The 14,126-nt window shown below is 43.7% G+C and overlaps 1 non-coding gene across 1 annotated transcript; it reads left to right on the plus strand.

Moving 5' to 3' along the window:
• The first annotated feature begins 2,723 nt into the window (after positions 1–2,723).
• LOC120705286 lies at positions 2,724–2,830 on the plus strand. The gene has a single exon (XR_005687874.1). It is a non-coding gene; the product is annotated as a small nucleolar RNA R71 (small nucleolar RNA).
• Positions 2,831–14,126: the final 11,296 nt, after the last annotated feature.

Raw genomic sequence — 14,126 nt, forward strand, 5'->3', positions numbered from 1 at the left:
GATCAAAAGGTGCAAGTGTACGAGTGGATGGATGGATGGATAGATGTGGCTTACTCCTTGAGGTAATGGTTTTTCTCTCTCGAATCATCCCTGTCTCTCTTTTTTTTTGAGACATGGCTATCCCCTTTTTCTCTCTTTTTTTTTGTGTCATGCTTCTTTGGCATGCCATCTTTTCACTTTTTGGGGCAACCATAATCTGACTTTATTTTATTTCAGGGATGTTCTACGAGAGAGATCACCAAGACATGGAGCATTTATTAATGTGGAATGGATGGATGGCGGTGCTAATTCCCAATGTAGGAATGTAGCAGATGGATGGGATGTGTACGTGCTTATGATCGAGAAAGCATGAAAATCATCTCACTAGGGTCACACAATTTGACAAAACTCAACAGAACATCAAGCAGCATATGTGAAAGGTTTTTTTCATGGAATATGACATATGGCTCTGGTAGGACATTGCATATCACTGGGGAACTTGCCTTTTTAGATTTTTGGAAACAACTCCAGACTTCAAGCATTACTAGAACAAATTTGCACAACCTTATTTACCATATCTGAACTCACAACAACTTAGACTTGGATCAAGCATATGCAACCCACAGAACTTTCAGGTTCCATGGCAAGATATTTGCATAACCAACAGATTTAAACTCAAGAGAACTCTCATTTTCAAACTAAGCATAACAAACATGGTAGAGCAAAGCAAAACTCATCGTTTCAACTTATCATAAGGAGTTAAAACATTCTTACCGCGCATGATGAAAAAGGTAAATAAAGCAGTAAATTTTTATTTTATTTTTGGAAGTTTTTATCAAATTTTATTGAAAGCAAATAAAGGGATATAGTTGACTTAGGGGAGGGAACCTCCCCCAAGCTAGCTCTTGGTTTAGGGTCCGAAAAGCAGGACCTTTCTCCATACCTGCTCAGGTTGAGGTCATTTCGTCCGTACCTAGAGAAGTAGTAGCGGTCGATGACGTCTTGTTCTTCTTGCGCCATTTCTTCTTGGTCTTCTTTGATGGCGTAGACGGTGTAGGAATAGGATCCTCGGATGTAGTAACCTTTGATTTACCCTTCTTCTTAGACCTTTTTGATCTCGTTGGATCTTCTTTCATAAGTGTCTTCATAAAAGGTATAAGACTATCTTTCTGAGAGGGCGTGACTTCAATTTCTTTGATTTTCTGAGGATTTGGCTCAAATTTGACTCGGATCATTAAGCATTGCTCCTTCTTGGGTCGGAAGTCAAATTTCTCCTTTTTACCATTGATATGAAGTCGGATTTCTCCGGCCCTGACATCAATATGTGCATCTGCTGTATTGAGGAATGGCCGTCCTAGAATGAGAGTAGTCGCCTTCTGATTATCCATGTCAAGTACCACAAAGTTGACTGGGACAAAGCAGTCCCGTACTCTCACTGGGACTTTCTCAGCGATTCCTTCTGGGTGCCGTACTGAGGAGTCAGCTAGTTGCAACTGCATGGGTGTTGGTGTCAACTCAGTGTAGTTGAGTTGGTCGAAGACCGCCGTCGGCATCACACTAACACTGGCTCCCAAATCACATAAGGCCTTATCAAAGTTCTGTGCCCCTATCGAACATCTGATAGTTGGGAATCCTGGATCCTTCTTCTTCTCGGGCAATTGTTGAAGTATAGCTGCACTGCATGCCTCAGTGAGCTTGATTACTTTAGTAGTTGGCAGCGGTCGCTTGTTGTTGATTATGTCCTTGATGTAGTGAGCATAGGTCAGAACCTTCATCGCATCCATCAAAGGCACGTTGATGTTCACTCATTGTATTATCTCAATGAAGTGGCTGAACTGCTCATCTGTACTTGGCTTCTTTGCCCTCACAGGGAACGGCAATACTTGAGTATCATAAAATTCATGCGGAGCCATCTTCCCTTCATGAACCTTCTCGGGTTCCTCTTCCCGAGGTGGTTCTTCTGCCACCGGGCTTGCCTTCTTCTTGTTGACATGGTTAGGATAAGGCGGATCTTGAGTAGTTTACCTCCTCGTGTAGTTATAGCCTTAGCGTTCTCCATAGCAGGGGGCATGGCGGCAGCCACTTGAGCTAGTTGAGTCTCAATCATCTTGTTGAAACTCAGCTGGTTCTTGATGGCAGTGGAGAATCCATCCATCTTGGCATGGATGGTCTCCATAGATTTATCTATAGCGGCCAACTTCTTCTGAAGGGACTAATTGATCTTCGCTTGGCCGTAGACAAGATCTCTCAAGGTAGGCTGGTTAAAATTGAAAGAATTTGAATTCCCATTACCTCCTTGGTAGTATGGGCGTGGTTGATTCCACCCATGACCTCCTTGTGGATGAAACCCATTGTTGCCATTGAGGAATAGAGCTTTCTCTTGGGTTTATGGACAATTGTCACCCGAATGTCCAACGTTCCCGCAGACCTCGCACGTCATGCTAGTTTCCAAGGCTTGAAGTGTTTGCAATTGAGCCTTATCTTGGGAATAATCCTCAAATTTTTTGAGGAGGAGATCAATCTTCATAGCGAGCATGTCGGCCTCCTTGACGGAGTGCATGCCTCACTGGCGCGGTTGGAGGCGATCATCGTTCCAACCTTGGTTGGACACCATCTTCTCGATCAAAGATGTAGCTCTTTCAATGGTCAGCGAGAAGAAAGCTCCACCCGCAGCGGCATCCACATGATCACGGGATGACTGTGTCAACCCGTTGTAGGAGTTCTGTAGAATGAGCCAATTGTCCATTCCGTGGTGCGGACACGCCAGAATGTACGCCTACAATCTCTCCCAAGCTTCAGGAATTGACTCATTTGATGCCTGCTAGAAGTTCGAAATCCGACCACGAAGAGCATTGGTTTTGCCCGTCGGGAAGAACTTCGAGAGGAACGCCTTGGCACATTTGTCCCAAGTATCCACAGCAGCCTTGTTAGCATAAAACCACTATTTCACTCTCCCCAAGAGGGAGAACAGAAACAGTCGGAGCCGGATGGCATCTTGCGATACACCCTTGATAACAAAAGTACTGCAGAGCTCCAGGAACTGCTGGAGATGAGTGTTGGCATCCTCATTGTAACACCCGGTTTATAAAAGGACATAAACCGAGCAATCATATACGTGCCAGGATCAAGTCACACGTATATACAACGGAATGAACAATATATCACAGCACATATCATGTAAAAAGATATAATAAAGCGAGTACGAAAGTTATTTATTACATTAATGATAAAATATCTGGTACAGAGTATGCGGAAGCGTAATACATAAACGATAACTCTCGACGGAAGCTGAGCAGGGCGCCACAGGGGCGTCGACTGGGAGATGAACGCCTAGAAGTCCTCGTAGTCCTGGTAGCGCTGAGCGAACTCCCTCGCGTCGGTAGGAACTGAGCAGCAGTAGAGTGTCCCCAAGAGGAAAAATAGTAGTGTAGGCAAGAGTGAGTACACAACTTGTACTCAACAAGTATAACACAAACTATGAGGCTCTAAGGTTGGCTGACTCAACTGCATTAGCTTTTAAGTCTTGGCAAAATTTTATTAAAGGTATTTACTACAAGTTGATGAATTACCATAAACACAGTTACATAATAATTAATCAAAATTAAACATGTTACTACTGAGAACCATACCAAACCAAGCCACCCGGGGAAACCTGCCTCGTCAAAGGAAGATAACCCCACTAATCAAAAGGAGGATATGGGCCGCTCATGACCGTGAGCACGGCTAGTATACCAGTTTTACACTCTGCAGAGGTTGCACATCTTTACCCACAAGTCGTGAGCTACGCTAGTTGTTCATCACACTTCCTTAGGTGAGATGACTAGTAAACTCACTACGAGGTCGTTACAAAGGACACGTTGGTAAGGTGTAACCACTAAGGATTCAGGCAATGCAACGATGGTGCTGTGGCAGAACCACCTGAATTATTCCGGCTCAAGTGCGCAGGCCATCACCATAAAGGCAACACCGGATCAAACGCACTTCAAACGGAACAATCCTTGGTCTGTCGGGTAACGTCCCGATACAACCACCGGTTCTCGGATCGAACAAGCATACCCCGCACGAAGGCGAGTCCAGAGATATTACAACCACAATTTTACAACACAGGCATAGTAAAGATTACAAACCAGTTTAAACCAATTATTACAAAACCAAATTTAGTAAAGCAGTTATACACGTCATAAGTGTAAAACTTCAGAATTTAACAGCGGAAGATAAAACACGACGGCTACAACACGTCGCCAAAGTATACCAGGCTAGCCCAAGCATGGTATTACTCGTCAAAGTCATTGCCGGCCGAAGACGTATCCCACTCTACGGACCAGCCAGGAGGCAAGGAGCAGGGCCAAGATAAACTAGCGACCTGGTCCTCAATACTCACCTGAAAAAGGGTTTCAACAGCAAGGCTGAGTATTCTAATACTCAGCAAGACTTAACCGCCAAGGGGTATAAGTAGCCCACTTTAGCTAGACTATGCAAAGTTCAGTGAGGCTCTGGTTTTCCTTTTTGCTGAAAAGCAATAAAGAGTATGTCCTTACTTTCAAGTTTTAGCTTTCAAGATTCTAGTTGATTAACCATTCTATGTAAGCAACTACTATCCAATCATGGTAGAAAACTAAGCAAACATCAAGATTGATAAATAATATTGTTGCTCTTATTACTCTGTGTGGCAAAGGGATCAAGCAGTCTCATTTCATCGTGAGAGGCGGACGATTCTAAATCGAAATTCAACCTTGCAAGGATAAACCTAGCACACACGTCTGGAACACCGTCGGGTCGTTCCCAAACAACCGTTGACCTTTCTTTCCGGCTTGTGGATAGTGCCACTCTCCCCGACTATAGGGCTCCAAGGTCAACCCTTCTACGAGGTCCACCCTTGTCCCTTGAAGTCGCAGTGTTGATCAACAATAATATTTAAAAACCTATCTCTAAAGAGAGAGTGGGAGGTATATCCACTCCCCGGTCCAATCGGCTACTAGGCTTACCGCGTACCATATTTACGGCATGTGGCTAGTACTTTCAAAAACTTAACCACCGCTACCACACACCGCGACCTTAGCAAGTTCATCAACACAGACGGGGTCTCACCAAAGGTCGTGATATCGAACACGACCCCGTCCGTCGTCCATATATTGATAACAGAAAGTAAACAAGCAATTCCTATAAAGCTCGCGAGTGACAGGCAATCACTCGACTTTTACCGGTCCTATAAGCTTAGCAAGTAGTCGAACTCAAGTCTAGTGTTCAGTACACAGGTTCCTAGGATCATGCATCTAGGGTTTCAATTCAAATCCTAAGAACTGTAAATGCACAAGTAAGTAATACAGTAAATGATATTAATTTGAAGTATAGGTTATGTCCGGGGCTTGCCTTCTCGGTAGTTGCTAACTATTTCAGCCCTAGGCTCTTCCGAACTTTGGTCCGGGGCTTCAGTTAGTTCAGCAGTGTTCACTTGAGCTTCGAGATCACCTCCGTCAGACTCCGAGATTAGCTCGTACGTCCCGTCCGATAAAGCAGACGTATCTATATGTAATGCAAGAGATGAAATTAAAACACACTTACGATGTGGCGAAGCTAAGCAAACAAAACAAATACACACATGGGCAATCGTTTATAGAGTAGTAACTCAACATTTCTAAATACACAAGTCATCATGATCAACAGCACAAATGAAGTTTACTAACTTCATAAACAAGTGGGGGTGATTTCCTATAACGAGTAAGTCATGGTTTGCTAATAAATAAACAACTCAAAGCACAAACAAAAATAAATTTAGCAAAAATTACCCTAAACATAACATGAACAGATTAAGTTACCCTGCAAAAATCATGCCAAGATATGTAGCCATTTAATCACAACAATTCATTCATTCAGACAACACCTAGAACAAGCCTGAATTATACAGGTCAAAATAGAACAAAGCAGAACTCAAAATTTAACAGGAGGTCGACACAGAAATGAACTAGCTTCTGTGAATTTTTCATGATTTTATCTACATAGAATTAATTCTGAGAAAATAAACAAAACAGAACAACAGATTAGCAATATTCATTTTTATCTCCTGTTCTAGTTAGGAACTGGAGCTCAAACTTCCTGGACAAGCTAAGCTACTCAAGAAGAACATGTAGAAATATTTTCATGATTTATTACGAATAGAAACTATTTACCATAATTAAAGTTTACTAAACAAACATTAAACCAAAGAAAAAGCTACACATGAGAACTGATCACAAAATTTTTATAGAAAACTAGTGTCACATGAGTAAACTACCATAAAATTTCAGAGCAAGAAAAGCTTTCAATCATCAGATAAGAAAAAGATAAAACATTTAGCATTTATTTACCTAGTGACACAAAACCATTTATACAGCAAAAACTTTCAACAAAAGCCTAAAATATTATGATTCTACTGCATAGAGCTAATCAGAAGGATTCCAAAACATCAAAGTTTATATTTTTCTGAATTTCCTATGAATTTCTATGGAATTTCAAAGTTCTCAGCAAAAATTACAAAGGAGTCCCTAAAGATACTATTCATATGTGTCTATGGCTATTCAAATAACCCCCTGGGTTTTTGATTCTTCTCACCCGAGGTCCCTGGCCGGGTCAGAGCAGGGGGCGGTGGTTTGACCGGCCAAAACCGACGACGGCGATCGCCGGCGGCGAGGGTGGGGTGGGGGAAATGGAGAGCAGGCCAAGGCGGACCCAGTGGTAGTCTTCTTGGGGCTCGGGGTGGTCGGATTGGGGGTTCCCCGTGGAGCAGTTGCTCCGGCGGCGGAGGAGGACGGCGGAGGCGGCGCTCCGGTGAGGAATGGGCGAGGAGGAGGGGTGGGTGAACTTCGCGGGGCCAAGGCGGAGCTTCTGGTGGGGTTGGGTTGAGCGGAGGAGGACCGGAGCTATGAGCTCCACGGTGAGCAGGTGGCGGCGGAGCTCTGAACGGCGGCGGAGCTCGACGGCTAGGGTTTCTGGTGGAGGATAGGCGACGAGAAGAGGTCAGTGAGCTGCGCGAGAGTGAGGCGGATCGATTGGCGGGGTTAATTGCGGGTGAGGAAGGGCGGAGGATGGCTGTCCGCGGCGAGCTCCGATCTCGGGCGGTAATGGCGGAGGCGGTGGTGTTCTGGGCTTCCGGAGCGGGGAGCAAGTGAAAGAGCGCATAGAATAGAGTGCTGGGGTTCTCCAGATGTTGGGGCGCGCGCGAGTTGGGGGCCCGGAGTGCTGCGCTGCACAGGCCACGGCGGTGTCGCGGTGGCGGCCGGTGACGGTGCTCTGGGCGGCGTGGCGTGCATGCACCAGGCCAGCAGAGCAGCTTGGGTGGCGGCGGGGACCTTCCAGGCGACGTGTGGAGGCCAGCGCAATGCAAGAGGGGGCCCGGGGGCGACCTAGAGCGGCGGGCGGCGCGGCGACACGCCGGCGGCGCTTGAACAGAGAAGCAAAGAGGGAAGAAGAAAGGTGGACTGAGTTGCAATATCAGAAAATTTCAGGGACCTAACTGTAAAACAAGGATAACTTTTAAAATAGGACTTAAATGAAAAAGTGCCCAACATGGAAGTTGTTTAATTTTTCAAGATCTACAACTTTGATGTTGTGCAAAAATTTATTTGATCAAAGATTCAAGAGCTAATTTTGAAAACATGGAAAGGATTTTGAATTCCAGGAATTTTGTCTTTTTCAATGCATTTTCACTTTAAACATAGACTTAAAAGCAAATTTTGCTGCCATGCAATAAATTCACTGAATTTTGCAAAAACACCCTCCACAAAAGCTATAATTGCACACCCAATTCAAATATAACTGCAGAAAGGACCTTGCATAAAATCATAATTACACAAGGGCCCTTATAAATTTAAATTAAGCCCTTGCTCAAACAATTCACACATGAAGCATAACAAACAAAAGCAGTTTTTATTGTGCAGACACCTAGGGTGTCACAGCCTTCCCCCCTAAAAGGAATCTCGCCCCGAGATTCTAAAAGTTAGACTCTCGAGGGAAAAGGATCAAACCAATCATCAAGCCAGCAGGACAAAGTTACACTAGAGAATATTGATGTTGATGATATGATCTATTGTAGATAAGGATTGAGAACTTAGAGAAAGTTCAAGAAACAAGGTATGAATTTATGAGCGGGAGGATTTACTATGCGATTGTGTGAACTAATCAATTGTTTTTCCACACTAAAGGCTCCAGGACTTCATTCTTTGCAGCAAGAGTCTGTGGATAAAACATGAGATCACAACCACCATCAAAGTCAGCTGAAAAAGACCGGTGGATTATTCTAGTACCAACATGTAGTAGGATTTTTGTAAAGAAGAGAGGACCTAAGTTCTGGTAGAATCAAGGTCTCAATCTGGTAGTGAATCTAGATAGAAAAGATATCAAGGTGAGTTTTTGCTCAAGGACATTCTTGCTCAAACTGTTGATTAAATTAAACATTATGATGCGAGATGCATATGCTCAATGACCATGAGAATGATGCATCCTCGAGATGTATGATTGCAATGCTGGTGCAATGCAATAACAAAATATTTTATACACAAATGAAATGGTGCTTATGACACAATGTAATTTCCATGATGCTGGACCAATGATGCAGACATCATGATGCAACGATGACAATGTTCTTTGACGTATGCATGTAGGAGAGGCATAAAGTATGATGCGTACCCACATGAATTGATGATGCACACAGTGCAATGCACATATCGTACCCATATTCTCCCGACTAAAACTCGTTAGCCCTATACACTTGAGGAAGGATCAGAGGTTAGGACACTAGTAGGGTTGCATAGAAGGGGATTGCAGTGAGTTACGTCACACATACTAGACACCAGCGCGCTCCTAGTAACTCAATCATGTGGCTGCAGCGCACACGAGAGTCTAGGTTTTGTCGTGGCATCAAGGTTATATGACTAAACTTCACCACAAGAGAAATCAAGAGTGGCAACCCAATAGCGCCAGCAACGATAAGATAGGAACCGAAGACAACCCACAAAGTGGTACTCAAACGCATACCCTTAGTCAGTCTACAGATTCCCGATCATGATGCAACACTATGCATTGACGAATGACATGAAATGATGTGATGCATGATTATTGCATCAAGGACTGTATTTCAAAAGTGTATTATTATCAAAAACCCTTTTAATTTATCTAAAATTAACTGAGCAAGAATGAAAATATAGGATTCAGATGTTGAAATCAAAATAGCCCGCATAATCAGGCACAATACCAAAAGGAATAGAATGATTATGAATGGGATTTTGTTAAAAAAACATCATGGCTTAGCCAGGGATCCATGAAGGAAAAAGGAATAATGGTTTTGATAGGAATAGATTCAAGGCATTGATCAAGGGTTGGATTGATTAACAAACTAAGATCAATGGTAAGGTTCATATAAGATCCATAGCCACTAACTTACAAAAGACCTTCTCAAATAAAGCTTTAAGAAGACTGCAGTAAAGCAAATGTGATTCTAACTCAAAAGATAATATGGTTCTAAACTCAGAAAATAATAAACCACAATTGGTATTGGTTCATCATTTGAGATTCTAAGGAATGAAAATATCCTTATAACAACAAGATGGGGCTTAGGATGAAGGCACGACTCAAAACCATCTTTTTCATCCAAGAAAGTCTAAACATTTTAACAAGCATGTTCCTAAAATCAAAATTTAACTCACTCATGATTTAAGCACACTAACACTTATCTATGAGGATTCGTACAAGAAATTCCATAAAAAGCTCATGTAACAACTTCAAATACTAGGAACCAATCAAACATCAACCAGATATGTATGCACGTCCTGACCGTCCTCACAAGATAAACAATTGCCAACTATTGTTGGGCTTACGTGGTTAGAACGGTGGCATACATAAATACGGCTCTCCCTATATAGCTAGTCGGTATAATCTAACCGTTCTTAATTTATCGAATCGCGGTTAGTGTACCTACAGAAGATTGACAGAACATATATATATATATATATATATATATATATATATATATATATATATATATATATATATATATATATAACCATTGAACCTTTCATGCCAGCACTCATGAAAGCGTTCCCAAACATTACCGCTCACTATTGAAGCGGCAGCCATACAATTCCCGCCGTATGGCCAACGTTAACATACGCTACTCAGTGGCGTATTCACGAGTTCCTTTACTCCCAATATAGCCGACCGAGGTCGGTATATTGGCAGCAGCTCAAGTAGGCCACTGCTTGAGCGCAGCGTTCGGTTTGCATCGCCGACGGGAAGGTCAGACTCCCTCAGCTGACTGAGCACACTTTACTTCCAATATAGTCAACTACTAGTTGGTATATTGGGAGCACCTCAAGTAAGCCACTGCTTGAGGGCAGCGTTCGGCTCGCATCACCGACGGGAAGGTCAGACTCCCTCAGCTGACTGAGGATCCTTACCTTCTTACCTCAACGTAGGTGCGTCGTTACACACATTAAGGGTTACTTATGAGTATGGTTTGACAAAATGTAAAGTGCTGGAAGTCAGATAACATAAACCATACATAAATAGCCACCTAGTAATTCCCGTAAATTCCCTAGGACTTTACGTTCTATGCACAATCCTTAACGATTCCAACGTAGTTTTCCGAAATACCTTGTTCTTCCAATTTTATAAGAAAATGATTTTTAAGGTTCCAAAACCTCTGGTGTACGCTTGCAGCTCTGATACCAGCTGTGGCAGAACCACCTGAATTATTCCGGCTCAAGTGCGCAGCCATCACCTTAAAGGCAACACCGGCTCAAACGCACTTCAAACGGAACAATCCTTGGTCTGTCGGGTAACGTCCCGATACAACCACCGGTTCTCGGATCGAACAAGCATACCCCGCACGAAGGCGAGTCCAGAGATATTACAACCACAATTTTACAACACAGGCATAGTAAAGATTACAAACCAGTTTAAACCAATTATTACAAAACCAAATTTAGTAAAGCAGTTATACAAGTCATAAGTGTAAAACTTCAGAATTTAACAGCGGAAGATAAAACACGACGGCTACAACACGTCGCCAAAGTATACCAGGCTAGCCCAAGCATGGTATTACTCGTCAAAGTCATTGCCGGCCGAAGACGTATCCCACTCTACGGACCAGCCAGGAGGCAAGGAGCAGGGCCAAGATAAACTAGCGACCTGGTCCTCAATACTCACCTGAAAAAGGGTTTCAACAGCAAGGCTGAGTATTCTAATACTCAGCAAGACTTAACCGCCAAGGGGTATAAGTAGCCCACTTTAGCTAGACTATGCAAAGTTCAGTGAGGCTCTGGTTTTCCTTTTTGCTGAAAAGCAATAAAGAGTATGTCCTTACTTTCAAGTTTTAGCTTTCAAGATTCTAGTTGATTAACCATTCTATGTAAGCAACTACTATCCAATCATGGTAGAAAACTAAGCAAACATCAAGATTGATAAATAATATTGTTGCTCTTATTACTCTGTGTGGCAAAGGGATCAAGCAGTCTCATTTCATCGTGAGAGGCGGACGATTCTGAATCGAAATTCAACCTTGCAAGGATAAACCTAGAACACACGTCTGGAACACCGTCGGGTCGTTCCCAAACAACTGTTGACCTTTCTTTCCGGCTTGTGGATAGTGCCACTCTCCCCGACTACAGGGCTCCAAGGTCCACCCTTCTACGAGGTCCACCCTTGTCCCTTGAAGTCGCAGTGTTGATCAACAATAATATTTAAAAACCTATCTCTAAAGAGAGAGTGGGAGGTATATCCACTCCTCGGTCCAATCGGCTACTAGGCTTACCGCGTACCATATTTACGGCATGTGGCTAGTACTTTCAAAAACTTAACCACCGCTACCACACACCGCGACCTTAGCAAGTTCATCAACACAGACGGGGTCTCACCAAAGGTCGTGATATCGAACACGACCCCGTCCGTCGTCCTTATATTGATAACAGAAAGTAAACAAGCAATTTCTATAAAGCTCGCGAGTGACAGACAATCACTCGACTTTTACCGGTCCTATAAGCTTAGCAAGTAGTCGAACTCAAGTCTAGTGTTCAGTACACAGGTTCCTAGGATCATGCATCTAGGGTTTCAATTCAAATCCTAAGAACTGTAAATGCACAAGTAAGTAATACAGTAAATGATATTAATTTGAAGTATAGGTTATGTCCGGGGCTTGCCTTCTCGGTAGTTGCTAACTATTTCAGCCCTAGGCTCTTCCGAACTTTGGTCCGGGGCTTCAGTTAGTTCAGCAGTGTTCACTTGAGCTTCGAGATCACCTCCGTCAGACTCCGAGATCAGCTCGTACGTCCCGTCCGATAAAGCAGACGTATCTATATGTAATGCAAGAGATGAAATTAAAACACACTTACGATGTGGCGAAGCTAAGCAAACAAAACAAATACACACATGGGCAATCGTTTATAGAGTAGTAACTCAACATTTCTAACTACACAAGGCATCATGATCAACAGCACAAATGAAGTTTACTAACTTCATAAACAAGTGGGGGTGATTTCCTATAACGAGTAAGTCATGGTTTGCTAATAAATAAACAACTCAAAGCACAAACAAAAATAAATTTAGCAAAAATTACCCTAAACATAACATGAACAGATTAAGTTACCCTGCAAAAATCATGCCAAGATATGTAGCCATTTAATCACAACAATTCATTCATTCAGACAACACCTAGAACAAGCTTGAATTATACAGGTCAAAATAGAACAAAGCAGAACTCAAAATTTAACAGGAGGTCGACACAGAAATGAACTAGCTTCTGTGAATTTTTCATGATTTTATCTACACAGAATTAATTCTGAGAAAATAAACAAAACAGAACAACAGATTAGCAAGATTCATTTTTATCTCCTGTTCTAGTTAGGAACTGGGGCTCAAACTTCCTAGACAAGCTAAGCTACTCAAAAAGAACATGTATAAATATTTTCATGATTTATTACGAACAGAAACTATTTACCATAATTAAAGTTTACTAAACAAACATTAAACCAAAGAAAAAGCTACACATGAGAACTGATCACAAAATTTTTATAGAAAAACTAGTGTCACATGAGTAAACTACCATAAAATTTCAGAGCAAGACAAGCTTTCAATCATCAGATAAGAAAAAGATAAAACATTTAGCATTTATTTACCTAGTGACACAAAACCATTTATACAGAAAAAACTTTCAACAAAAGCCTAACATATTATGATTCTACTGCATAGAGCTAATCACAAAGATTCCAAAACATCAAAGTTTATATTTTTCTGAATTTCCTATGAAATTCTATGGAATTTCAAAGTTCTCAGCAAAAATTACAAAGGAGTCCCTAAAGATACTATTCATATGTGTCTATGGCTATTCAAATAACCCCCTGGGTTTTTGATTCTTCTCACCCGAGGTCCCTGGCCGGGTCAGAGCAGGGGGCGGTGGTTTGACCGGCCAAAACCGATGACGGCGATCACCGGCGGCGAGGGTGGGGTGGGGGAAATGGAGAGCAGGCCAAGGCGGACCCAGTGGTGGTCTTCTTGGGGCTCGGGGTGGTCGGATTGGGGGTTCCCCGCGGAGCAGTTGCTCCGGCGGCGGAGGAGGACGGCGGAGGCGGCGCTCCGGTGAGGGCTGTGCGAGGAGGAGGGGTGGGTGAACTTCGCGGGGCCAAGGCGGAGCTTCTGGTGGGGTTGGGTTGAGCGGAGGAGGACCGGAGCTATGAGCTCTACGGTGAGCAGGTGGCGGCGGAGCTCTGAGCGGCGGCGGAGCTCGACGGCTAGGGTTTCTGGTGGAGGATAGGCGACGAGAAGAGGTCAGTGAGCTGCGCGAGAGTGAGGCGGATCGATTGGCGGGGTTAATTGCGGGCGAGGAAGGGCGGAGGATGGCTGTCCGCGACGAGCTCCGAGCTCGGGCGGTAATGGCGGAGGCAGTGGTGTTCTGGGCTTCCGGAGCGGGGAGCAAGTGAAAGAGCGCATAGAATAGAGTGCTGGGGTTCTCCAGATGCTGGGGCGCGCGCGAGTTGGGGGCCCAGAGTGCTGCACTGCACGGGCCACGGCGGTGTCGCGGTGGCGGCCGGTGACGGTGCTCTGGGCGGCGTGGCGTGCATGCACCAGGCCAGCAGAGCAGCTTGGGTGGCGGCGGGGACCTTCCAGGCGACGTGTGGAGACCA

Source organism: Panicum virgatum, chromosome 4K (assembly GCF_016808335.1).
Source record: "Panicum virgatum strain AP13 chromosome 4K, P.virgatum_v5, whole genome shotgun sequence".
Lineage (NCBI taxonomy): Eukaryota > Viridiplantae > Streptophyta > Magnoliopsida > Poales > Poaceae > Panicum > Panicum virgatum.